We start from the raw sequence: 24,556 nt of genomic DNA, 5'->3' as shown, positions 1-24,556 counted from the left end.
ACAACACTCTTGGTGAAGATCCTAATTGGTCTTAAACACACATAGGGAGAAATTTGCTCAGCCAGTGTCAGTCTTAAGCATGCCTATCAGAAGATCTTTCTATAGCTGGGGAATTTTCCCGTGAAAGGGATTCAGTTATGGAAGAGACACTTATCCCAGAGTTTTGCATTCTTCTTGAGCACTACTTAAGGAACTTAGATCCCATGTCCATTTGGATCTCTCTCTGCACAGATCTTTGTCATGCCAGTGCTTGAAATGCATCTCTAAGAGAATTCATTAGCACAGAATGAACGAGAGTGGAAGGCGTCAGTGGGGCTCACCAGGTCCAACCCCCCTGCTTAAACCAGGATACCTAGAGCCTCTTGCCCAGGATTATATCTGGGTGTACTTTTAATGTCTTCAAAGATCCAGGCTCCACCATCTTTCTGGGCAGTCTGTGCCGTGGTTCAGTCGCCCTCACAGTAAAAAATCATTTGGTGATGTGCAGAGGCAATCTCCTGTATTTCAGTGTGTGCCTACTGCCTCTTGTCTTTTCACTGAGCATCCTTGAAAAGACACTGGTTCCCTCCTCTTTGCACACTTCTGGGATGTCTGTGTGCTGCCACGTAGATAAATGTCCAAAACCTTCCTGAAGCCCAGGCAGACAATATTCCCTTCATCTACCGGGCAAGTTGATTCATCAGAGGAGTTTAAAAAGTTGTTCAGCATCAAGTTCCCCTGGTAAATCCATGCTGACTATGTTATTTTGTCCTCCTTCATGTGCCTGGCAATGCTTTCCAGCAATAGCTGCTCCATCAACTTCCTGGGGATAAAAATGACGCTGGCTGGCTGGCTTGTACTTTTCCAAGTCCTCCTAGTTGCCTTTTTCCAAGATGGGTGACATTTGCTTTCATCCACTCTTTGGGCACTTTCCTCAGTCACTATGATCCATCAAACATCATTAGGAGTGGCCTCAGAATAACATCTGCTAACACCCTTGAGACCTGTGGCTGCATCTCAACAGGGCCTGTGGACTTCATGGAATACGTACCAATTCAGTGACTATGCCCATAAAAGTTTGCAAGGGATAACAGAACATATTAACAGCTACCTGAAGAGTGAGTGAAAAACTATGGAAGCAATCCAAAAGGACAAAGACTTGAGTTCCCTTTTCAGACAAAGCATCCTATCGTGGAGCTGAGCAGCTTTAGATCTAGGGAAGCTTCCCCTCTGAAAGGATGCAGAAGACATTCTTTTACCCGTATCCACTAATAAAATGTATTGACCATTCACTTGCAATACAAAAAAAACTAAATTCTTTCCAAAATTGTTGCTGCCTAACTAGACAATCATGTACTGGCTGGCTATTCCCCTAACAGATGACAGCACCTGCTTGATGCCTCTTATGCCTACAGACTATTTGAATTAGGTCATTTGAGTGGGGATTACCGGTCTGGGAACTTTCTTTCTGATGAATTTGGAATATTTACTGAAGCAAGGACCTGAAGATGAAAACTTCATTTCCCATCAGTGCACTTTAACATCCACGGCTGTAATGCCATTGTTTCTCACCAACTGAGTCAAGAAGTTATGACTACAAAGGGAATCAGCTCCAAAAGGAAAGATAAAGGCTGGAAAACATTCTCTCTTGGTAAAGCAAATGAAGTGACTAAATTCTAATCACTCGCTGGCCTAAAGCTTCAAGGAGGGGGAGGTGGACCAGGTTTCCTTCCACTGCCGTTCTCTTTGTCACCTCAGTGTTTTATAGGGGTATGCAGACATTCAAAAAGAGAGCTTTGCTGAATTCATAAAATTCAGTCTTAAAAAATAACTTGAGAGCAGCTGAAATGAAAAGAACAAATAAAATGCAATTAATTCCACGGAAGCTTGAAATGATTATTTCTTCATTTTGCATTTGAGGATGTATATTGTGTGAGTTTGTCTTGTATTGTTCTACAGGTTTTCTAACTGGCACACCTTTCTTCATGAATGGACTGTCCTTTCCTAAATACTCTCATATGGAGGAACATGCTTCTGATAAGAAGAGCACTAGGGTGTCTTTACTTGACCTTTTATTTTTACTGATGTTTGCTCCTTGGAAATGAATGGGGTTTTTCAATTAAAATGTCTTACTATTGTTCCCACAGGATAAGCCACAGACTCTTCTGCTCAGAGCTGTCACTAGTCAGCTATTCTCCTATCTGCCTTGAAGTAGTTGAATGTTCTGGTCTCAAAGTAGCACCTTCTATGTAGCCATGCTCTTAGCTGCCAGTGTCATCTTGAATCCAAACACCCTCCCACAAGGGACCGCTGGTTCTGTAGTCAACTAAGGGGAAAAAAACGGTCCATCCATGCTTCCTGATTTAAAATATAAAGGTATATATGGTGTCCCTAAATGATTCTCTGCAGTTGAACACTACTTATCTTTGCCGTGTTTCTTCAACTCACTTGCAAGTCATTCATGCGCTACCTTATTGCGAGAATTGCTTGGTTTGAAGATGATTTAAAAGGGTAGGAGAATACTTTTGTGCCTCTGCTATAAGGATGCTTTTCAAATCCACACAAGCTTCCTGCAAATGCAAAAGCATTCATCCTGTATTGTCCTAGGCTACAATATAAAAATGTTTTCTGCTCCCAACCTCAAGAGCTGCTGAAACCGGGAGGGGCATCGTTTTTTCCTTATCTCCTTATCTCTTAACGGGGCCATCCATGTCTTGCCACATGATTCAGAGATGACTCCCTCCAGGAGCCATTTCTGTTTAAAGGGTAATCAAGGAACCACCGCATGACTCAGAACAATTTGAGCCCATTGCAAGATGCTCTGCCCAGGGGGCAGGAGCTAAGCATCCCCAGCTGGATATAATCTGAGTTTTGGGACACCACAAGCAGTCTTTCCACTGGCTTCCTAGAGGAACGGCCACCCTCACCCACTGGGTCTTCAGAGGACAAGAGCTACCAGATGGTTTCTACAGGATCACCACTTCAACAAGGCCATTTCATCCGGACTGCTGCCACCACCCTAACTAGCAGGGTGACAGGTTGTATTCTGTCCGTGGTTTTTCTTTTGTATCATTGCATGTATTTGGGTTTTCCCCTTTTCCTAATAAATTGTATTTCTGACTTGGAGTCTTGCTGCCATGCTGGATTTCTTCAGACCGACTAGCTCCTGACACCAACAGCCAGAGTGGGCTGCCCCCAGAAAGCTGTCAAATCCAGGGTGCAGCTGTAGGGCACAGCTGCTCTATGGCACAGGTGGACTGCATTGGGGATAGGACTGCGCCGAGGGCAGGGACAAGGAACAGGGAGAGGTCTTCTGTATGTTTTCCCAAGGAGTTTCTTCCCTGGAGGGTCAGGGACACAAAGACACTGACCCAAATGCACACATCAACTTAGAAATGGGGAGAGGTCCCAGAGGAGGATACAATCTTGAACACACTGGGAGCAACTGGGGGTGGACCACAAGGCGGGGAATACAATGTTTAAACCAATAGGGGACTACAGGGGAGGAGAATAACTTAAACAAACCAATGGGGTTTTGAAGACTATAAAATTGATAGGGAAGTTTCTAGAGAAAGGGGCAGGCTTGGGGAGGGATTGACATTCAGTGGGAGGAGGAAAAGGGAACAAAAGGGCAGGTCTTTGGGGAGATGGACAACTAGGGCAAAAACTAACAACACGGGGGGAAAGGAACAATCCCTTAATAATAAAATATGCTCCAACAGCACAAAACAGGAAGTATTATCAAACTGACTACTCAAACTGCATTACAATCAAAAACACACACTGCAACAGCGACAGCATCTCTTGCTGCTTTTGCTTTCAAACCAGAAGAGGTGCCAACCAAAAAATTAGCAAACTTAAAAGTTAACTGGCCGCAGATTTGATTTCCTTCTGAAATATATTACTGCTTGTCTAATTGGCTTAGCAGCATGTCTGTTCTTAGTGCCAAGCAGGGATTCACTTTGCCAGGCATGGAGGAAGCTTCTAGGAGCTTTTCACAAAAGATTCACTTCTGTGGCTGGCTTCTTCCCTCCCCACCAAAAACCAAGCCATGCAAAACCAACACCTTAACTAATCCCTAGTACTTAGTACGCATCCAATAATTCCTTTTAAACTATACTTTACATTTTTTACCAAATGCCCTGAAAAGAAATGGATCCATAATATTGATCAAAATAGTTCCAGTTCAATAGAAATACTGGGTCATGCAACTCTGGTTTACATCACTATTTTTTGTACAATCAACAGGAGCTTTTTTTGCCTCTAAAGAAATGTTTCCCGATGGTTTGGATCAGAAGATCCAGTATTGCCATCGTGAGATTTTTGTTTTGAAGGCCATAGGCTGTGCTCAGTGTTTTGGGTATATTCTTTGTTGTGCCTTGCATGTATTTTGGATAGAAAGCCAGTAGAGATGATGTCCTTGCTGCAGTAGCCATGCTAAATAAGGCAGAGCGTCTGGCTGATGTACTGGAGCTGTAGACTATCCACCAGTCGCCCAGGGCGGTGAGGATCTCTAAAGGAATATAATCTTGGCTATGCTCTGGAAGTTTTACAGAGAGGAAGAGCCTCATAGCTCTAATGATTTGTCTCCTGGAGTTCTGAAGAATATGTTGTAAAGAAGAAGGCTGCTGTCTTTCGCAACAATCTTCCGTGCATTCAAGAGGATAATTTAACTTCTTGTCTGAGAATGAAAGAAATATTAGTAGTAATGAGTTCTTTTTTCTCTGTCGGTGCATCACTGATTGAGTTTGGGTAGGTTACATTTTATTTCTTTTTTTTCTTTAAATATTACATTGTAAGGTGTTCCAAATTCCCAAATTCTGCTTCACTTTATTTTGTAGGCCAGACTGGTTCCTCTTCTCTCGGCTCTATTATTGCAGACCATATCTGAATGAATTTTTTTTTTTTTTCATTTTGAACATTATTAGATTTAAACTGTATGAACAGAACACTTTATTTATCATTATTTTACCAGTTTGGAAGGAAATAGAGAATTTTTAAGAAAATGACGCAACTCCACTTGTGGTTTTCAATGGAAGAGAAGAATAACAATGTCCTACATTCACAGCATTGTTTGCAGTCATATTGCAGCTAGTTTCCAGCAACTTAGGTCAGGTTCTGGAAGCAGGCACCCATGATAGTATAGAAGTCTAAGCAGTTTCATTTTGGCGGCTTTTCTTGAACAATAGCTAATATGTCTCAACGTTGTGCTGAATCTTGTTGTACAGACTCTTCCTTTGAGGTCTGAACTCCTTGCTGGACTACTGTATCTCAGAATCAGCTACAGTAAACCTGTGTTTCCTTATAGCTTTAAGAATTTGGTTCTAATCTATAAAAGCAAGAAAAGGTTGCCATATTAATACAAGAGAAAGAAAATGTTAGGAAAGCAGTTAATGGCATGGGGTTTTTTCCTACAAATTGGAGCAGAGATTTAGTTGTTTGATGGGGTTTTTTTTTGCTTCTCAATGGAATTTTAGAAGTGGTTGGGAAAGAAAGTGTGGATTTTTCAGGTTTGCCTTTAAAGAAGAATAACAGGGGAAACTGTTGAAAAGAATTAATCCAGAACTCTATGCCTTTCATACAGAGTTTCAGAAGTGAAAAGCAGGAAGAGACAGTCCAGACAAGATGATTGAATAGAATGAATTCAAAATAGCTTTCTTTTCCCTCTGAATTCCAGCTCTAAACCTTACTAATATTAAGGTATTAATAGGAAATACATCTGTCCTAGGGTGACGTTATGATGCTTGTATCCCCATTCATGTGTTCTGTGAATGTTGGATATTATGTTCTGTACCTTTAAGACTGGCTCTGAAGAGGGAATGTTTTGTTTTGGTTTTCTTATCAGCCTGGCGGGACACAGAGACTGCAGCTTTTGCTTTTGCTGCTTTTGCTTTTCGCTTTGCTCTCTCTCACTCTTGCTTGCTTCGCTTCTGCTTGCTTTTGCTCATTAGCTAGTTTAGCTAAACTGTCCAAATTTCTTCCTGGACCATTTCTCCTTTCCTTTTACTGACCATTTTGAACCTGCTCCGGACTGGGACCTGGGAAACACCGAGAGTTTGCACCTTGTGGCCTGCAGCAGCTGGCCCAGCGCCGGAGGGACTGAGAAGAGAGCGAGCACCCCCCCAAGAGAGACTTTCTGAATTTGTCATCTTTTTCAGAGCGGTGTCATCCGGAATTGTTCCTTTTGCGTGCTGGGGGGTGCTGTGCCTATTAAATAAACAGGTTCGTTCCACTTCTCTCCGAGGAATCCTTCCCGAACCAGTTGCGGGGAGGGGCCCTCATTTGGAAATTCTCCTCCAAATTTGCCCTAAACCAGGACAACATCGCAATCTCTAAGATTTAAAAATGGATGATGAAGTTTTATATCCAGTAAAGTGTAAGGCTTCACATTTTAATCGGATTTGCATTTTGGTGAAAGCCGGGCATCCTTTGCAATTTACCAGATAACAAGGGATTTAGAACAGTAAGTATGCAAGTAATCTTTTGGACCCTTCATCTCCCTTCTTATGACAATGAATACATTTATTAAGCTTGTTGTCCTGGCCTGTTTTTATTCCATCAGGGGATTTGATCATACAAATGTCTAGTCATTCTTTCCTTGTTTTCAACCACTCTAAGAGCATTAATCAGAACTATTCAGTAGTTCTTGATCTGCAACAGTGACAAGCACTAGACTGATAAGAGTCAGTGGGCATCAGCAGATCCCCTATGACAGCACGTGGCAGGCTGTTCTGGCAGGACTGAAGTTTGAGGGGCTCGAATTCTGTGAAATAGAACATTCGAGGGATGGGAAACATGGAAACAGATTCTGAGCTTTCAACCCACCACATGAGCAAGTAATAAGGCAGGTAATTTTCTGTGGAAATTTCTTTAGCCCCAGTGTTGTGGATGATGATTACTCTTCCTACCTCCTTTGGCCAGCTACCAGCTTTCCCCTCCATTACTCTGCTTCTGGACAGAAAACCAGAAGAAGGGATTTTTGACCAAAACACCTATCAGGACCTTAGAGTGTTTTTTGCTCCAAAATGTTTCAAGGCAGATAGGGAAACAATTCCATTTTCGAGAGTGTGTTGAGAAGACAAGGTTGAAAGTTAAAAACCATGGGTTCTGTTTCTATATATGTTACTGATTGTGCTTATTATCTTAGTCATGTAATATATATATATATATATATATATATTTGGTAGGGTTTGTTCTTTTTTATTTTTCTTGGCGTTTTTTTCCTTTTTTTTTTGGATGCATCCTTGAGATAAAAGGCCAAAAGTACAGAAAAGTTCTGTACGGTTAAAATACTTTTGAGATGCCTCATGCTGAAAAACTTGTAGCTACTGCTAAGGCCCATTGGCCAATTCCTGCTTCATTTCTGAGAAGCTATAAAATTCCCATCTGTATTTTAGTTCTAACAATTTGTTGTTATGGTGGAGATGCAACTTAAGAACAACCATTTTTGAATCTGTAGGGATGTATTTACCATTTTGTAGCTGCCTTTTCAGTTTCTGAGCCACTATTGAAAAAAAGGAGAAGTATCTACACTGTTTTCAACCTGTAGACCATCCACTACTGTCCACATGCTCAGATTCAAAGGCAAACAAGCCTGTCTGGCCTCATTGGGAGGAATTATTTGCATTCAAAAGACTAGACTAGTATTTGATTTCCACCAGCAGAGTCCATTGGGCAGCTCCTGTCATCTGCATTTCAATATTTAATCCTCCTCTATGTTTACTGTGCAAAGCTCTTTCAGAATGATGGTGTGCCCACTGTCTCACCAGCTGTGAGGTTTGCAGCGAGTCTCCCACGGAAAGGAGCTGTAAAAAAGGCAAGCCAGGGCAGTGATTTCTGTTGCTCACTTGCAATACCCACAAATCAAAGCTATTTAGTCTAATTTAAGGCTGAAAAAGAATTCAAAATGCCTTCAAAGGATTCAAAAAATCATCAGACAATACTGCAGTTCAGTATTCAGGACAAGAGCATATCCCACAGTGTGGTGGTTTGACAGGAAATGTGTTTTCTGGGATGCTGTGGTTAGGCCAATGGATGTTCAGATTTTAATATTGGCACCTAAGGTGGCCATTGGGACATTGGATGCGCCTCTGAGAACACGGGGTTAAAAGCAGGGCTCTCCCCTGGGAGGCTCTCTTGGGTTCCGGTCAGGGAAAGGTTCAGATCTCCCCTGCCTGGCTGCGGGCTGGGCGGGGCAGGGGAAGCCACCCAGCCCGGTGAGGAAGGCTGGGTCCCTGGCCAGAAGGGAGGTGAAGGCCCCTGCAGGATGGAAGGGTGGAGGAGCACTGAGAGGCATCGGGCAGCCATCCCCACCCCCGCCCCCCCAGGAGAGATAGAGAGAGAGCTGGTGCCTGTTCTTGGCCGGGCGAGAAGGAGAAGAGGGGAGTGCAAGAAGGTGCCTGGCAGGGCAGCCATGGGAGTTCTGGACAGACAGAGCCTCAGATTTTTAACCCTTTTCTTGGATGATGGAAAAATGCTAATCCTCCTGGAGTTGAATGAGAAGAGAGATATAGAGGAGATAAGAGGAAATGGGCCATGAGAGAAATAGAGAAGAAGGCAGGTGGAAGAGATGATGGAGTAGCTTATGCTGGACTCTGTGTGTAGCCATGGACAGAGCCATGTTTCCTTGTGATACAGGGACTGCATTCTAGGGGGAGGCAATGCCTCAGGACCAAGAGGGTTCGGTGTGGGTACCCCTCGGCCCCAGGGGGTGAAAAATATGGGGGGGACAGATGTCCCAAAGTTGAGACTGTGCCTTTTTGCAGTGGGACGAAGCATCCTTAAAAGTCGACCCTAGAAGCAGCTCTGGTCTGTGTTCAGTGGTGAGAGCAGTGGACATGAAAGGAAGAGGTCACCATTGGCACAAGAAGGACTCCTTCTCCTCTTGATGAACTGAGGATTGAGTCTGAAGGGTGGTGCTGGACCAAGAGTCGATGATTTGGGGGATGTATTGTATTGGGAATTTGGGGAGGAGGAGGAGGAGATGTATTTGTGAAGTTTTCATTTTCCTTGTGTGTTTCTTTTTTTTTTTTTTCCTTTCCCTTGTAGTTTAGTTAATAATTTTTTTTTTTTCCCTAAGTGGGAGCCTGCTTTGCTTATTCCTGGTCACATCTCCCAGCAGAAACCAGGGAGAGAGTATACTCATGGGGGCACTGGCATTGTCCCAGTGTCAAGCCATGACACACAGGCTGAGAGAATGAGGGCTGTTTAGCCTGGTGAAGAGAAGGTTGCATGGAGACCTCACAACACCTTCCAATATCTGAAGGGAAGCAGGAGAGGGACTCTTCATGAGCAACTCTGGAGACAGGACAATGGGCAATGGCTTCAAAATGAAAGAGGGCAGGTTGAAATTAGATACTCGGAAGAAATTCTTCCCTGTGAGGGTGGTGAAGCACTGGCACAGAGAGCCTGGAGAAGTTATGGACACCCCAACCTGGTGTTCAAGGCCAGGCTGGATGGGGCTCTGAGCAACCTGAGCAAGTAAAAGGTGTCCCCGCCCATGTCAGAGAACTAGATGGCCTTTAAGGTCTTTGTCTACCCCGGCCATTCTATGATCCTGTGATTCTGCTGTGGTAGCGTTCAGGATGGAGCGTGTTCTGCATGTTGGCCATTTCCAATACACCATTGGTTCCAGGTGCCTTACACTAGCTTGCTCCCTGAAAATTCTGTCAGAATGAAGAACATCTCTCTATATATTAGACACATAATAAATGAAGAAATGGGTTTGCACATTTGTCCACTAAGTTGTGGATGAGATTGCTGTGAAGTTTCATTTGGTTTTCTTGTTTGCTCATGAGGCCGACGGTCCTTGTGTCAGCTGCCTCAAAGGCAGCATTTGCCTCCTCCGCCTCCCTTCTCCCTCCTGCCTCTTTCAATTTCTTTCCCTTGACAATTTAATGTCGTTTTCCCTTTCATACCTGAAAATCCCTGCATGCTTCTGGGCTTTCTCCCTTTTCATACAGATCTTCTTCCACCCTTGACAATCCATACTTTTCATACCATAAGGGCCTGCCCTTCAGGCATAAAAGACTTTGATTCCTTATTATATCTATGGGAATTTAATTAATAGCTTCATGCCTTTTCATAGAAAGAGTAGGGAATTGATAGCTTGTTGCCTGAAGTACAGAAGGAAGAGAATGAAACATGAATCATGTGGAGTGGAAAAGTTGCTCTCTATTTTCTTCCAAGAACTACCCCAAAAGATGCAGGGGGTGATGAAGCCTGGCTAGATGAGTTTCCCTTCTAATGGAAGGAAACAACCACGCCACTTCATACAAGTCAGTCCTATAGAAGAGAGAAATTCACTTCTGGGAAGATTGCAGGATTTGAATGCAGAGTCACACTCATCTTTTGTTGCTTTGTTGTCTGCTTGGCATGGAACACGCTGCTTTGAAGAGGGAAGTGACTAACAGATAGTCCACTTTACAAACACATATGCTTCCCTCTTCTTCTGAGACCTCAGCACAGAGCCCTCTTTGGCATGGTACTTCAAGGTAAGAAGGAGCGGGCAGAGGGCACTGCGAACAGACAGCCGTTTGCAGGTTGTATAGGAAAGAGGACTGCCCCTTGAATGTGGTGCAAATACAAACTTCCACCAGTTTCAGGGGTACACTTCAGCCAAGCTTGTTGTCCTGGCACATTTTTTCTCTGTGAAACGCTTTGCGGTATGATCTGGACGACAAGAGACGCAGAATACGGGGCTACGTAGTGCTGAGAAGGTAAGTGCCTGGCCCCAGTGTCTTTTGGCAGAAGCAGCGCACTAGAGCCGTTGGCTCCTGCCACAATGATCTGTGTGAGAAACAGATGCCTAATCCCCTCCGGGAGAGTAAAAGCAGGATTGGTTACAAGAGTCGAAGAGCACTGGGCTGGTGGCTGCCGCATACCAGCTGTAAAAGGAGCATGACTCCTACTGGCCTACCAACCAAACTCATGGTGGCAGTGGTAAGGATTAAAGTTCAGTGAGAGCTATTTGTGTCGCTACCTATGGCCCTTCTGTGGAAACAAATGTGCCTACCTTTAGGTTCCGAGATCCAGAGAACACAATGGTAGTTGCAGCGGAAAAGGGAAGGACAGAGCGCACTGGTGAGCTTGATGTGGCTTACACAGGGCAGGCAGAAGGTGCAGCCCCAGTCTCGCTTTTATTTCTAGAGCCTTTTTCTACGCAAACAGCTGCTGGATGTTTGCAACAAAGATGTGAGTGTGAAAAAGTGAGGGCAGGTCTATGTGGGAAAGAAGATACAAAGCATTGTGCGCAGTTTAAAAGCTGTTTAGAAAAAAAAGGAGTTACTTTGAGAACATCTTCTGTCTTGACACTTCCACCTGTGTGATCTTTAGCTGCTTTGGACATGGCCACAATGAAAGAATGTGAAAATATTTGCGCTGCCAATGTCAGTTTGCACAGGAAAGAGGGTAGGTTGGCAAATGCTTTCTGTCCTGGCACATCTGTCAGTCAGAAGTGCAGCTGAAAACGCTTGGCTGTAGCGATAGTCTCTGTCACTTTGAGAGAATGTGCTGATGCACGTATATGTATCATTGAGAAAGTACGTGAGAATCGCTAGTATGTTTCGTTTGGTTGACAGACTGCAAAGGGACCGTTACGGCCAGCACTGCCTTTTTGTTGTAGGACTTTTTCTTTGAGAGCAGCCGCTGGACATTTTGAAGCGGTTTGGGATCTTCAAGCGTTCGAGTGCAAGATGGTACCTAGATCTTGAGGGAAAGTGCGTATCTCCAGGAAGCTGAATGCAGTTCAGTGGGTGCAAGTTACATGTTGAGCAGCTGATGGCCCAGAAAACTTTCTAAAATGAAGAGGCCATGCTGCAATTGCCTTTTATTTTGAAGCTTCTAAACTGTGCAGCCAACAATGAAATGATTCTTTGTAGAGAGCTTTTTGGATAATTGGTTAGCTGAGAAAGGACATTTCAATGTGATACCGATGGATAAGGATAGGGGATACAAGCTGGGAACTAAGCAACCAGTGTCCAATCGCTGACAAAGGTCACAGTGACCTTCTCTGAAACGGGAAGACGGGGGAGAAAATCGCTTGCCAGAAAATGTAGATATCTTAGGTAGAGAAGCTGGAAGAATGCAAACATAGAAGCAAAATAATTATTAGAAGATAGAAGTAGGTGTGGTTGATCCAAGTGTGCTTTAACCAATAATGAACTCAGCTTTTGCAATATGTATAAGCTTCATTAACACCAATATAAATATGTCTGAGTTTTCAATAAACTTTGGGATTTGCCATTCACGCATATGGTGTGTCGCATTTCTCCCGCCGTTCACGACAATTCTTCTTCCTTCTGGGCTACATGCAGGATCCCATTCTGTCAGTACCCGAGAGCCAGGATCCACAGCGGAGCTCTTGTCCCTACACTGCTCCCACACGAACGGGGCTGGGCTAGAAAAGTGCTTGTCCTTTTCCTGGGCACTGTCAGCGCTCTTCTAAATAACCACACCACAGCATTGTCAACTCACAAAACCAGGACAGGCACCGAGCCCAGCTCACAACCACCCCCAGGACCCAGCCGAGTCAGAAACGTCCCTGCTCTCCAATCAACTGTGTCAGGACAAAAAGATGTCACTGATCTTCCCCTTCCAAGTGGATACTCTTCTTTGCCCCACACTCAAAGGCCGACACCAGATCTTCTGCCCTAACAAACTTTTTCTCTCTCACAGAGCCTGGTAACAAACTTGAAAATGTTGGCCGAGCTCGCAAAACTGTTGGTGGAGAAAGCTCTTTGCTGCCTACAATTTCAATTGCACCCATCAAACTATAGACGTGCACCCTGCTATCGCCACTTTCCTTCTCAGCTCTAGGTACCACCGTAAGCCTTCAATCTCTCAGAGTCAGGATCCAAATGGGATGGCACCAGGGACTGCTCACACAGTCCCTAAAGCTACAAGGGACAAAAACCTGTCCTGCAGAGGCCTGGCCTGGCCTCTGCATTGCCACTGACAGTTCAACAACTCGAACCCAGAGAACTGCCTATTGGGAAAAGCCTTTCAATTCACTGAGACCACCCAAAGTGGCCACCCAAACTTTGCCAAAGGGAGGAGGAACTAGAAGCCCATCTCAAAAGAAATGGCATCCCCTCCTCCAAAATCCAAAGCATCCAGGGCCTGATCCTCTACAAAGGTGTCAGACCACTGTTATTGGGCATTACCTGTGCGGGGCACTAGCTAGGCTGCACACCAAGACCCAGCGCAGCTCTTTACCTTGTCCAAAAGAAGTGTGCTGGCAGAATTTCAAGAAGGCTGCCTTGAGAAAGTGGAAAACACATGTCAAATGGATTCTTGCAGGAAGGAGACTGCCTTCCAAAGATGGATACCGACTCCATGATTGTACAAATTGAGTCAGTGCTTCCAAACCAAATATGCCAGCATAGAAAGTTGCTGCCGCCCTTAAGCTGCACGACACAGCTTCTTATCTGCACCTCCAACACTGGGGCTAAGTTCTTTCCTTCCCATGAGAAAGCATTGCTGTTCTCCTTCAGGAACTTACTGAGCAAAAGTTGCATACCACGTCCGGTACTGACTCTGTCCAACAATGGCTCCTACACAGAAAGGACCAGGACAGAAATGTCTTGCTGTACTATACCTTCCCACGATACCTTATCATCAGCCCTACCAACATTGCCACCATATCTTTTACTTCCCAAGCAAGGAAAGGCACTCCAAGTCACTTGGCTTTGCCTTGCCTCCAGTACCATGCCTAGTTTTCCTAGCCTACCCTACCCTAGCTTTGCTTGCTTGCCTATGTCTGCCTTGCCTAGCCCTTCCAATAACTTCCTGGCTTTGCTTTGCCTTGTCTACCACTCTTTGCCTTGCCTTCCATGCAGGGAAGGCAATGCAAAGCAAGCGTAGGCAATTGTAGGCAAGTCAAGGGACAGGTTGGCAAGACTGAAGCCGTGAGGGGAAAGCAAATGGAGTGGTAGGTGAGACAAGTGCCAGAAGTTAGAGGCAAGGCTGGGCATAGGAGGTAATGGTAACCGGAAGGGCTAGGCAAGGCCAAGCCCTGTAGGAAAACTGCAGGCAGGTCAAATGTGAGGCATGGGTATGCAAGGGAATGCAAAGCAATGGAGAAAGAGCAGGGCATGGCAAGGAAACTGGTTGGTTGCCCAATGCAAGGCAAGAGGCAGGTCCATTCAAAGATTGCTGGTACACAAAAGCGGCCCGGACGGACCGCTCTGTCCAGCCTTGATCTTGCATGGGTCATGTCTAATCTGCACCTAAGACACTTGGGTTGCCTGCTTTCCTTTGTATGCAAAAGAACTGTCATTCTGCCCCTGAAGCCCAAGGGTGAAAGATGAACTTTGTGTCCAAAATTCAAGACATGGAAGCATAGATGTCAGAAGAAAGCTGTCAGGACAGATAGGTGTGCTTGCACGGGGCCTCCTCCAGGCTTCTTCTCACAAGCTCCTGAAACGCTGGGCCTTGAGAAAAAATAGCCAGTGGAAGCCTGGAGAATCCTAGGAGAAGCAGGCAGGGCAATGCCTGTTGAAGAGATTCCACAAGAAGAGAGGTGGTGAATTCCAGGTGGGGGACTGGTGAGCAAGGTAATGCAAGGCAAGGAAGGGGTTCAAGGACAAGGCCAGACAAGTGGTGGCTTTGCCAGGCAGGGCAAAAGAGAGGGAGACAAGGCAATAAGAGTCCTAGAAGGAGAAGGAAATGAAAGATTGGAGCTGGACAAATGGGAAGGAAAAGAAGGATAGGTGAGCAAGTCAATACAAGGCACTGGGTTGGTATGAAGGGCAAGGGAAGGACATGCATGGGTCAGGAAGGCAAGGGAAAAGAAAGGAATTGTCAGCAATGACAAGGAAATGCAAGATTGGGTAGGAAAGGCAAGGCAATGTGGGGGAGGGATAGGCAACACAATGGGTATCTTAACAGGAAATGTCCATGCACAGCAAGGCCGAAGGAGAAGTGGTAGAGAGGTCAAGGTGGGAAATAGGTGAGTGTGTGCAGCTAAGAAAGAAAGAAAGAAAGTGCGTAGCTCTTGTGTCTCTGTGTGTGTGTGTGTGTGTGTGTGTGTGTGAGTGAAGTTTGCAGGATGTAAAGCAAAGAAAGCTGTCTCTTGATTGTGGAGTGAATGGATGTTTTTGAACGTAAGTGGCAAGGTCCAAGCAACCTTTTCATCCTGGTACATCTGTGTCTGTGAGACATAGTCAGAAACGTCTCCTTTTAGATTCAGACTGCAAGCAGGACATAGAATGTGACTGTGTGAATAGCTGAGCAGGAAGGCACATCACATCAGCATGTTTCAACAGAAGCAGTTAGTGCGAGAAGGAGATGGACGTGTGGGACTCCAGCAATATGGCAATGCACTCAGCTGAGAAGCAAAGTGCAATGCCTCGGTGTGTGCTCTGAAAATAAAAGGCTGCAAGGAAAAAGCAAGGGGACAGGCCAGTGAAATCTTTCTGTCCTGGCACACTGAGCTGTTTGAAGGTGAACCGCTGTTTGGTTTCACTAAGGACTCGGAGACATGGAGAGGATGTGCTTGTCCATGTAGCTGAGAAGGAAAGTGAGAAGCACCGGTACGTTTGGCAGAGTTTGTAGGCTGCGAGGAGAAGGTGACGGCCAGGCCTGGCTTTTGGCTGTGGCACTTGTTGCAAGGAAGAAGCTGCCGGATGGTTAAGCTTTTGGGGATCTGCAAGAGTGAAAGACTACGCTGGTACCTCATCAAACTAATGCTTGTTGATCATCTGGCTGAATCTATGACATAAACCAGAAGTGAAATTTCCCCCCATTTCCCTCAGTTTTTTCACCTTTTCATCCAACAGCCTGGGCCTTTTTGAAGCTGCTGTCAAACGCCTTGCCTTGGAAGCTAGAAGTATCTCAGTTCACCTGCTAAGAAACAGGCAAAAGAGCTCAAGTCAATTTCAGAATTGCCCTGAGCAGAGCTGGTGTTTCGGTACCGTAAATTTCCATTGCGAATATGTGCAAAAATCACCATTTTATTAGGCAAACATTTGAAATACACTAGCAGCTTCATCTTCTTGTCGCTGCAGTCCTTGGAAGTTTTGCTATTTACTGAAACAGGAAACAGGTCAAACACGAGAAGCTTAAGAATCCAAGCTCACTGCCATTGTACAAATAGCACAAACTTGATGAATTCAAGTTACCATTGTAACCTACAGAATGGCTCTATTCAAGAAAATGGATGTGTCGTCCTTCACGGGGGCAGAAAACCTTTCTACCACGTGAACTCTGCGAGTAATCCATCATGCCTCAGTGTGCTGTGGCTGCTCAGAGAGCTACACGATGGGTCTCTTTGCCTATGGCACTCTCAGGGCTCAAAGCTGCACATAAACTCCCCCTCCTTACAGACACGCTAGTAAAGCCCACCGAAAATGCCGTTCTCCAGACAGCTTACTGAAACCAGCTAGGAGTTCCCAGCATCACGCTGGGCACTTCTGTCCACAGATGGCTTTGCTTTTAATGAACCAGAACAGAGCTGCATTTTTCTAGTCTTTAGCTCTACTAAGGTATTTGAGGTAACATGGCGAGAAAAAATCTCTTTCGACAATGATAATAACAGAGGGGATAATGTACCTTTTGCTGCTATCTTCTTTTGCTGCTCCATTTTGCTTGCTTTGTTATTGCTTTCTGTCAAAGAAACGCCAGCAAAATCCCTCATCAAGTCCTGCTGTGAAGACAGACTGCCAGAAAGGTAGAGAAACTTTGAACCTTTCCAAGACCCTTGTAGCACATGTCTTGGTCAAGCTTGGTATGCAGCTCCTTTCTTCCAGCAGGACTTTTTTGCACCGTTAGCGCACATTGAACTGAATCCCGTACAAAAGCAGTGACTAGAGGAACTTTTCTTTTCATTGGAATGGTGATAAAAATGCATATCAAATAAAAGCATTTTAGAGCAGCAGGAAGATTTTCTATGTAGCTAGCAAATCATAAAAAGATGCATATTTACCGGTGGGGTTCCTCTCGGAATTTCAAAGAATTCCAGACAGAAAACACAGCTTAGTAAACTGCAAATCTAAATCACAGTATCTAGAAAGGTGACATGAAAAAGAGCAAGAGGAAGAAAACCAAAAAGAAAACCAAAGGAAGCCAGAAATAAGGCACAACCTCTCCTCCTTCTCCGCTTACTACAGTACCTTAGAAGTACCTGTGAGTGTCCTAACAGTCACATAAGTAGAAAACTGTGCCAAGAACAATTGTGGAAACTGGAAAACCCTGCTATCCCAACAGAAACATAGGGTTTGCTTTCACGACGATTAAATCTGCATGCAATGCGTACGGTAAGGGTATGTTTTGTATGTTCAAAAACAATTCAAAAATATTTCCAAATTGAAGGGGCTGCTTTTTATTTCTTTTGAATTACTTGGCTAAATATGGTGCACGTTAAAATACTGCAGAGATGTGGTTCATTTTACAGATGCCAACTGCAAAGGAGGGAAGCATTTTGTGTGCTTAAGAAAGTCAAGTATTGGAGAGTGCTTTTGTTACTTCTTTAGAAGGTTAGAATATGCGTAAAAGATGCTAGCTGGGGACTTACAATTAATGAATTATTTACTGTCAGTAGGTCAAATGACATTAGCTTTCTAAAAGGAAAAGGAGTCTTATCCCACGTGCCAATGTTAAAGTAGATTAATAAGCCTTCAGCAGAATATGGATATGAAGAGGGATATGACATGAAAGGGTAAGCAACACTGGTGACAGCAAAAGGCTTACCTGCTTCACACAAATACAGGAGATAAAATACTGTTTTTTCACAAACATTGCTATCCAGAGCTTTCCTTGAAAAGTTTCACTGCCAATCATGACAGTAAAATTCTGAGTGACAGTAAAATTCACTCTATCATGAATAAAATTTACTCAATCATGACAGCAAAATTTGCTCAATGATGAGTAAAATTCTTAGTGTAAGCCAAGTACCTTAAGCAAAGGGTAGCTCAAGCATAACTGGCATTTGATGTCAACAAAGGCAACTTGGCCTGCACGTGTCACATCTACTGCATTCAAAAGCTTACTCTGTCTCAGATTCCTTTTGAGGGATACCAAGGCAAGCCTTGGTTAAACTGCATGAAAATGATGACTTAAAGGAGGATATATTAGAAGACTGGAATAATGGTTAATGTTCTTTTCCTTCCAACTGCTTTGTTTGCCCGTTTAAATTTTTTAAGTCCTTCCTGGTATCACCGTGGTAGCAGTGCAGCAAGTGTTTGGTTGTAAGCTGTCCATATTGCCAGCTTCTGGACTGCCTTCAGAAAACTTCCCACTGGTTTTGTCTAGAAATCACAAGCAGTAGAGATGACAAAGACTGCAGAAACCTTCTCATCTCCTTCTAGAGCAGGAGCGTGTCTTTGACCCACTCTTAACTAGACAACTTTCATCAGTCATGAGAGAGTCTCATGTTCAAGAGCTAAGCAATGACAGCTGTAAATGACAAAAAGCACACTGATATTTTCTTGGGACTCCAGCACAGAGCAATGAAGGAGCTTGAATTCACCTTCTTGGAAAGTTTTAAAATGCACATGAAGTTTAGGAGAGGAGCTAAGCCATGGTAACTTTTGTTGAGTATGTCTGCGTAGACAGAGTTTCCATCACCGCAGAAGGAAGGAATGTCATTTAACCCACATAATCATCTCTAGCTGCTAAGCTGCGCTTACTGCAGATTATCCGCAACATATTTTACGGGGTGAGCTTTTATGTGTAATCCCTGAGTAACATTCCAGAGAGAAGTATTTTGGAGGGGGGGAAAGCCCAACTCTTAACTGTTTCAAATAATGGTTACATTTGAAAGTCAAAAAAGATGTAAAACCTTTCTTTCCTAGACCTATTACCAGCACAAACTGTACCAGAATTTACGACGCTTTTATTATGGCAGCATAACTCTACCGTGGACGCTCTCGCTCTGGACTATTCCTTAAGAAACAAAGTCCCCGAGAGAACTAAAACAAAATTAGCCAAAAATATTGGGCTGGATGATTTCAAAGGCTATGTACTAAAGGCCAAACACTTGTAATAATAGTAATGAGCGGACTAAAAGTTAAAGCATTACTCAGTTCAAAGAGATCTTGTTCTCACAGAAGACTGTAAAAAAACTCTATTTTTCTGGGTCTGTTTTGTGCATTTAGATGTACCTTCTACTCCTTTCCACTGTATGCGAATGTTTATGACAAGGTTGGAGGACCTCATGTAACCTTCTAGAAGTAAAGAAAGACAAGCCAGTCAAGAAAGGCAAAATTGTTAATGGCAGGTGGAAAGAGGGAGGCCAAGAATAGAAAACAAAAGAACAATAATAATTAAACGCCCTCCCTGTCTTCTGTGAAAAGAAAAGGCACAGACAAGCAAGAACAACTGCAAAATTCTCACGAGAAAAACGCCCTTTATCTGGCTCAAGTATTTTGTGCTACATTTCTTGCTGTTTTCTCATGCCAAACATCTTAACCATTGAAGGTGTCCCTTTTCTCTTTCTGGAATACAGCTAGGAAGATGGCTGTGTCATTGCTGTCAAGCTGTTATTCTCAGAGGTGTCCAGTTGAAAGTCCTAGATGAACTGCTTTGCTCTGTCTCTTTAATATGGCATGACTTAACCACTTACAGTTTCAGCAGCTGAACTTGCCCAGCCCTACAATTCTTTAATCTTTGAATGGTTATATTAGCTCCTTGGCACCTGGCATTTGTAAGTCCATGCAACTGTGCAGAATTTGCACGATGAGATGATGCCAAATGAGTCATGGCAGTAGATTAACTAGGACATGCAAAGCAGAGAGGAGGGAATGAGAGCACAAGAAGAGGGTACAATCTCCTTTTTTTCTGCAACAGGGCTAACACCGTAGAAATCAAAAGGAACACAAATCCTCCTAGGGGTAGTTCTTGCAAAAAACAAAGACTTCTTTTTGTGTTCACAGATCACAGCAAAATGCGGATGACAAAACCAGGCCATTAAGTCACATCCAGTATGAAGCAGTATGAAAGAGGAAAGCAGCTGAGAGCGTCAACCCTGCTGAGTAGTCTCAGTATTCTTCTCGACATTAGCAGAAATTTGAAATGAGTCTCTGAAAATTACAAAGGAGGCAGAAGAAAAGGGAGCAATGACTCCTCTGGCCTAGTGTTTCCTAACAGGGATCTTCAAAATGTAAAGATTGTATCATCCTTTCAACTGAAGGAAGGTATTAAAACAACAGGAAGGAAATGGCATCACATGCTAGAAAGACTGGGCAGTGTACTTCTAGACAGAAAGGCCACTGATGGAAAACCGACTAAACTGGCACCAATGCAGCAGCGTTGTATTAAAGCCCAAAAATACCCACCGCTTCACTCTTTGCCATTCCGTTCATATGGACACAGCAGCTCTGCAACATTCCTACTGATCATCTCCTTGGCAAACTGGGAGTGAGGGTCCCTAGTGATGCAGAGTCCCCAGGCAAGTGCAGAGGGGAGCTGCTTTTTTGCAAAAACCAGGCTTTTGAAGCACTCAGGCCTTTATCAGTTCCATAGCTTTAAGCCATAACAAAATTCATTCAACCAACCATCATACGCCACGCTGTGAACACGTGACGATTCTAGAACTTGTTGATCTACCTCTGATTCAGCGGCCTCACCTTCCCATAGTCCTTTTCTACTTAGCCAAAGTATCGGGCCTCAGCCCAAGGCCTTCCTTTTGTAAGCTTCTACCTATATGCAGCAGCAAACCACTATTTTCTTCCGTGCCAAGAGTTTAAGTAGATGATTTGCATCTGCCCTTCCGGTGAAACATAATGGGGAGAGAAAATTCTGTCGGAAATGTTCAGTCATTCAGTTTTCTAGACAGGCCAAATCAAAAGAAAAGCAAGCTATAGGATTGTGTACTTGCTCTTACAAAGCACCTGCTGCCCTCTGACAATGAACTAGCAGAAAACCAGCAAAAATAAGACTTGAGGCAAACAAGCCTTTGAAGGGAATTATGACATGATAAAGAAAGACAACACATTTCCAGCTTGTCGAGATACTTGAAATGTCAGCAAAGGCTTGAGGGCAAAGGCTGAACGAATGGGGAAAGGTTACAAGAATCCCAAGAAAAACATGACCATGGATTAAAAGAGTCCCAACAGGTCAACTGACCTGTTGAAGTTTTCAGGAAATCAGTGGCTGCTGATTTAGATAGGCCATTCAAGTTAATTTCCCCGTGCACCTTCCACTCCTTTTTCACCTGTCACCATCACAGGGTGAATTGGGACCATGGAATCACAATTCTTTGGATTCTGTTCTTAGCTTTAGGAGACAACTACAGCAGCTGAAGTAGCTGTTACTGATGTGATACCCAGGAACACAGAGTTGACATATTTCATTCATGTCCAATCACAACTAGCCATATCTAAGAGGATAGGATTGGCCTCTTTTCATGATGCTTTTCTTATTTTACAGCCTGCTATGATTCTGCTGAAGCTTTTTCATTAGTTTCTCTCTAAAAAGGAGAAAGTCCAATGTCCCTCCCTACTGGTGCAGGTTTACCATTCGGTTTGTCGAGTCTAAAAATGGAATTGGAACTAGCAGGAATTACTGTGTTTAAAGCGTCCGGTCGGTTCAGACAGTCTCAGGTCGATAAAAGCCTAGATGTTATTGGCTAAATACTCTGTTTCCCCCAAGAGCGGACGCACGCAATTTAATCCAACTTTTTATAACAAACTCCAATAATACAGAATCCAGTCATACAAAAGAGTCACAAAGAAGCAGGAAGAATTATCGGACCATTTACGGTAGCAAACTTCTCACCTTCTTTTGGAGTGAGCATAATCTGCTAGCTGAAGTAACAAACTTGAGGACAGAAATCGCCCTACTATTGAGAAGTTGTTGACAAGAGAACCACCTAAGCTGTGTGACTTTCCCTTTTCTATTCATTGGTCAAGCCTAGTAGCCTAAAATTTACGGGCTCAATCAAAGACAAATGCAATCTAGTCAGAGGTCTATGAAAAGTCCAAAACTAATCAGAATTCTTCTTAGACAATGGAAATGGAAGCAGAGCTACCAATTTCCTTGCCACATATCCCTAAAACTCATTCCTTTCTAGTCATAACTAATGTATAGCCACCAGTACAATCAGGAAAAGATGAAACTTACAGATGTCAGCGAGGGAAGGATTTGAAAGAACTCTTCCCATTATTCATCGTCTAGACAGCAACTATCATTAAAATCAGAGCCCTTTTAGAAGGGCTTTCCTTGTGGGAAATTCAGGACTCCAGGACAACGGAGCAAGAGGATTAAGCAGAAGCCGTTGATTGTTGACATGATGCACTTACACATTCTAAATCTCTGCACACGCTAGGCCCGCATTTTTATCTTGGTGCCTTTGTTATGTCCACACATTCTGTGTGTACCTCTCAGAAGATACGTTTGGTTACAGTCCAGGCGCTTTGCTGCCCCCCGTTATCGAGTTCTTGTAGTCTTGGAATTTGGTTTCTCAGCTTCTCTTTCTTCTTTCAGCAGGGCTTATGTCTTAGTAACCTTGATGAATTCCAGAGGGCTCTGAGAAAATTCTGAGAAGAACATATTCCAGCTGGATGGCTGGTGCACCCTTTAGTCTAAGAGGTTCAGATACATTGCTACAATTTCCCCCTTCTTCGTCTTGCACCAGCTAAACCCTTTTCACTGTATTTACTTCCAAGAGGCTCACCAGTTTCATGATGCATGGAATAACAAAAAGCAATATAATAATGACTACTAGTAACAACAAAGTTCCCTTGACAAGATCTTCCAACCATCGAGTTGTTTCCCATCTCTCAAACCCTCTCATTCCCAATCAATTTCTTCATGTTATCTTGTCCTTGTTTGAGTTTCCAGTGAATGACTGCAGAATGGTTAGAGAGGTTCAAAAAACACATTCCTTCAAAATCCTCACACTCGTGACCATGTGCTAACAAGAAAGCTAGAGCAGCATTAGTTTGCAGTGTGCAATGACTAATGGTATCTACACCAGTGAGAAGCTGATTTAAAATCGCTGATCTTACCTTGAGTTGGTTGACCACCCAGCATCGCAACTTATTAAGCATACTCAAAGCTTGACCAACAGCGACACCTGCTGTCAGGAATGGCACAATTAATCGAGAGGAGCGCCCAAACCTGTACACAATGGAGGTAAGGGCGTCTTAAGCTTATGCTTCTTCTTTCAGATCTCGGGAGGCGAAGAATCGAGTTCTTCGCGAACAGAGTATTGTGCCGGTGGCGGTACGCTCCGGTGCGGCGCTTGTGCCGAAAGACGCCCGGGACACAATGCCGGTGGTGTTAATATTTGTTTGTCGCGTTTCGGAAGCTGCTGCTAGCCGAGTCCCCCGGAGGCGAAGAAGCGGCTTCTTCGCACACAGAGCATTGGGCCGGTCGCCGTGAGCGCTGGAGAGCGGCTTCTGCCGAAAGACGCCGGGGACCGGCACTTAGCTTCGGAGAGCTCCGTATCTGCGTCTTCTGCGTGTCTTGCCGCTCAACATTCAGCAAAAAGCTTTTCCACCATATCTTGCAAAGAGAAACTCTGCCAGTATAGAAAACATCCAAAATCATGTTCTAAAGCTTGCACAGAGGTCTGCAAAGAGTTTTGCAAGAAGGAAAAGATAGTTGCGCAGAACTCGTTCTTTCCGAATATAATAACAATGGAAAAGGCAGGAGAGTGGTAAAGTACTGGTTTCTCAAAGTCTGAATGCTGCCCACACTGTGCCTGCGTGGTGCGGCTTGCATCTTCGCCTTTGGGAAGATGCCGCTCTCTCCGTCTCCCGGGGAGGAAGAAGCTGCTTCTTAGCACACAGAACATTGGGTCGGTCGCGGTGAGCACCTAAAAGGGGTTTGTGCCGAAAACAGCCGGCGACCGGCACTTAGCATCGGAGAGCTGCGTATCTGCCTCTTCTGCGTGTCTTGCCGCTCAACACTCAGCAAAAAGCTTTTCCACCATATCTTGCAAAGAGAAACTCTGCCAATATAGAAAACATCCAAAATCATGTTCTAAACTTGCACGGAAGTCTGCAAAGAGTTTTGCAAGAAGGAAAGCTAGTTGTCCAAAACTCGTTCCTTTCGAATATAATATCAGTGGAAAAGGCAGGAGAGTAGTAAAATACTGGTTTCTTTAAGTCTGAATGCTGCCCACACTGTGCCTGCGTGGTGCCGCTTGCATCTTCGCCTTTGGGAAGCTGCCGCTCGCCGAGCCTCCCGTAGGCGAAGAAGCAGCTTCTTCGCACACAGAGCATTGGGCCGGTCGCGGTGAGCGCTGGAGAGCGGCTTCTGCCGAAAGACGCCGGGGACCGGCACTTAGCTTCGGAGAGCTGCGTATCTGCGTCTTCTGCGTGTCTTGCCGCTCAACACTCAGCAAAAAGCTTTTCCACCATATCTTGCAAAGAGAAACTCTGCCCGTATAGAAAACATCCAAAATCATGTTCTAAACTTGCACGGAGGTCTGTAAAGAGTTTTGCAAGAAGGAAAGCTAGTTGTCCAAAACTCGTTCCTTTCGAATATAATATCAGTGGAAAAGGCAGGAGAGTGGTAAAATACTGGTTTCTCTAAGTCTGAATGCTGCCCACACTGTTCCTGTGTGGTGCGGCTTGCATCTTCGCTTTTGGAAAGATGCCGTTCTCTCCGTCTCCCGGAGGCGAAGAAGCGG

Source organism: Agelaius tricolor, unplaced genomic scaffold, assembly GCF_023055355.1.
Source record: "Agelaius tricolor isolate 1412-34295 unplaced genomic scaffold, bAgeTri1.0.p SCAF_18, whole genome shotgun sequence".
In the NCBI taxonomy this organism is placed as follows: Eukaryota; Metazoa; Chordata; class Aves; order Passeriformes; family Icteridae; genus Agelaius; species Agelaius tricolor.
Note: the sequence above shows the minus strand (reverse complement) of the source record.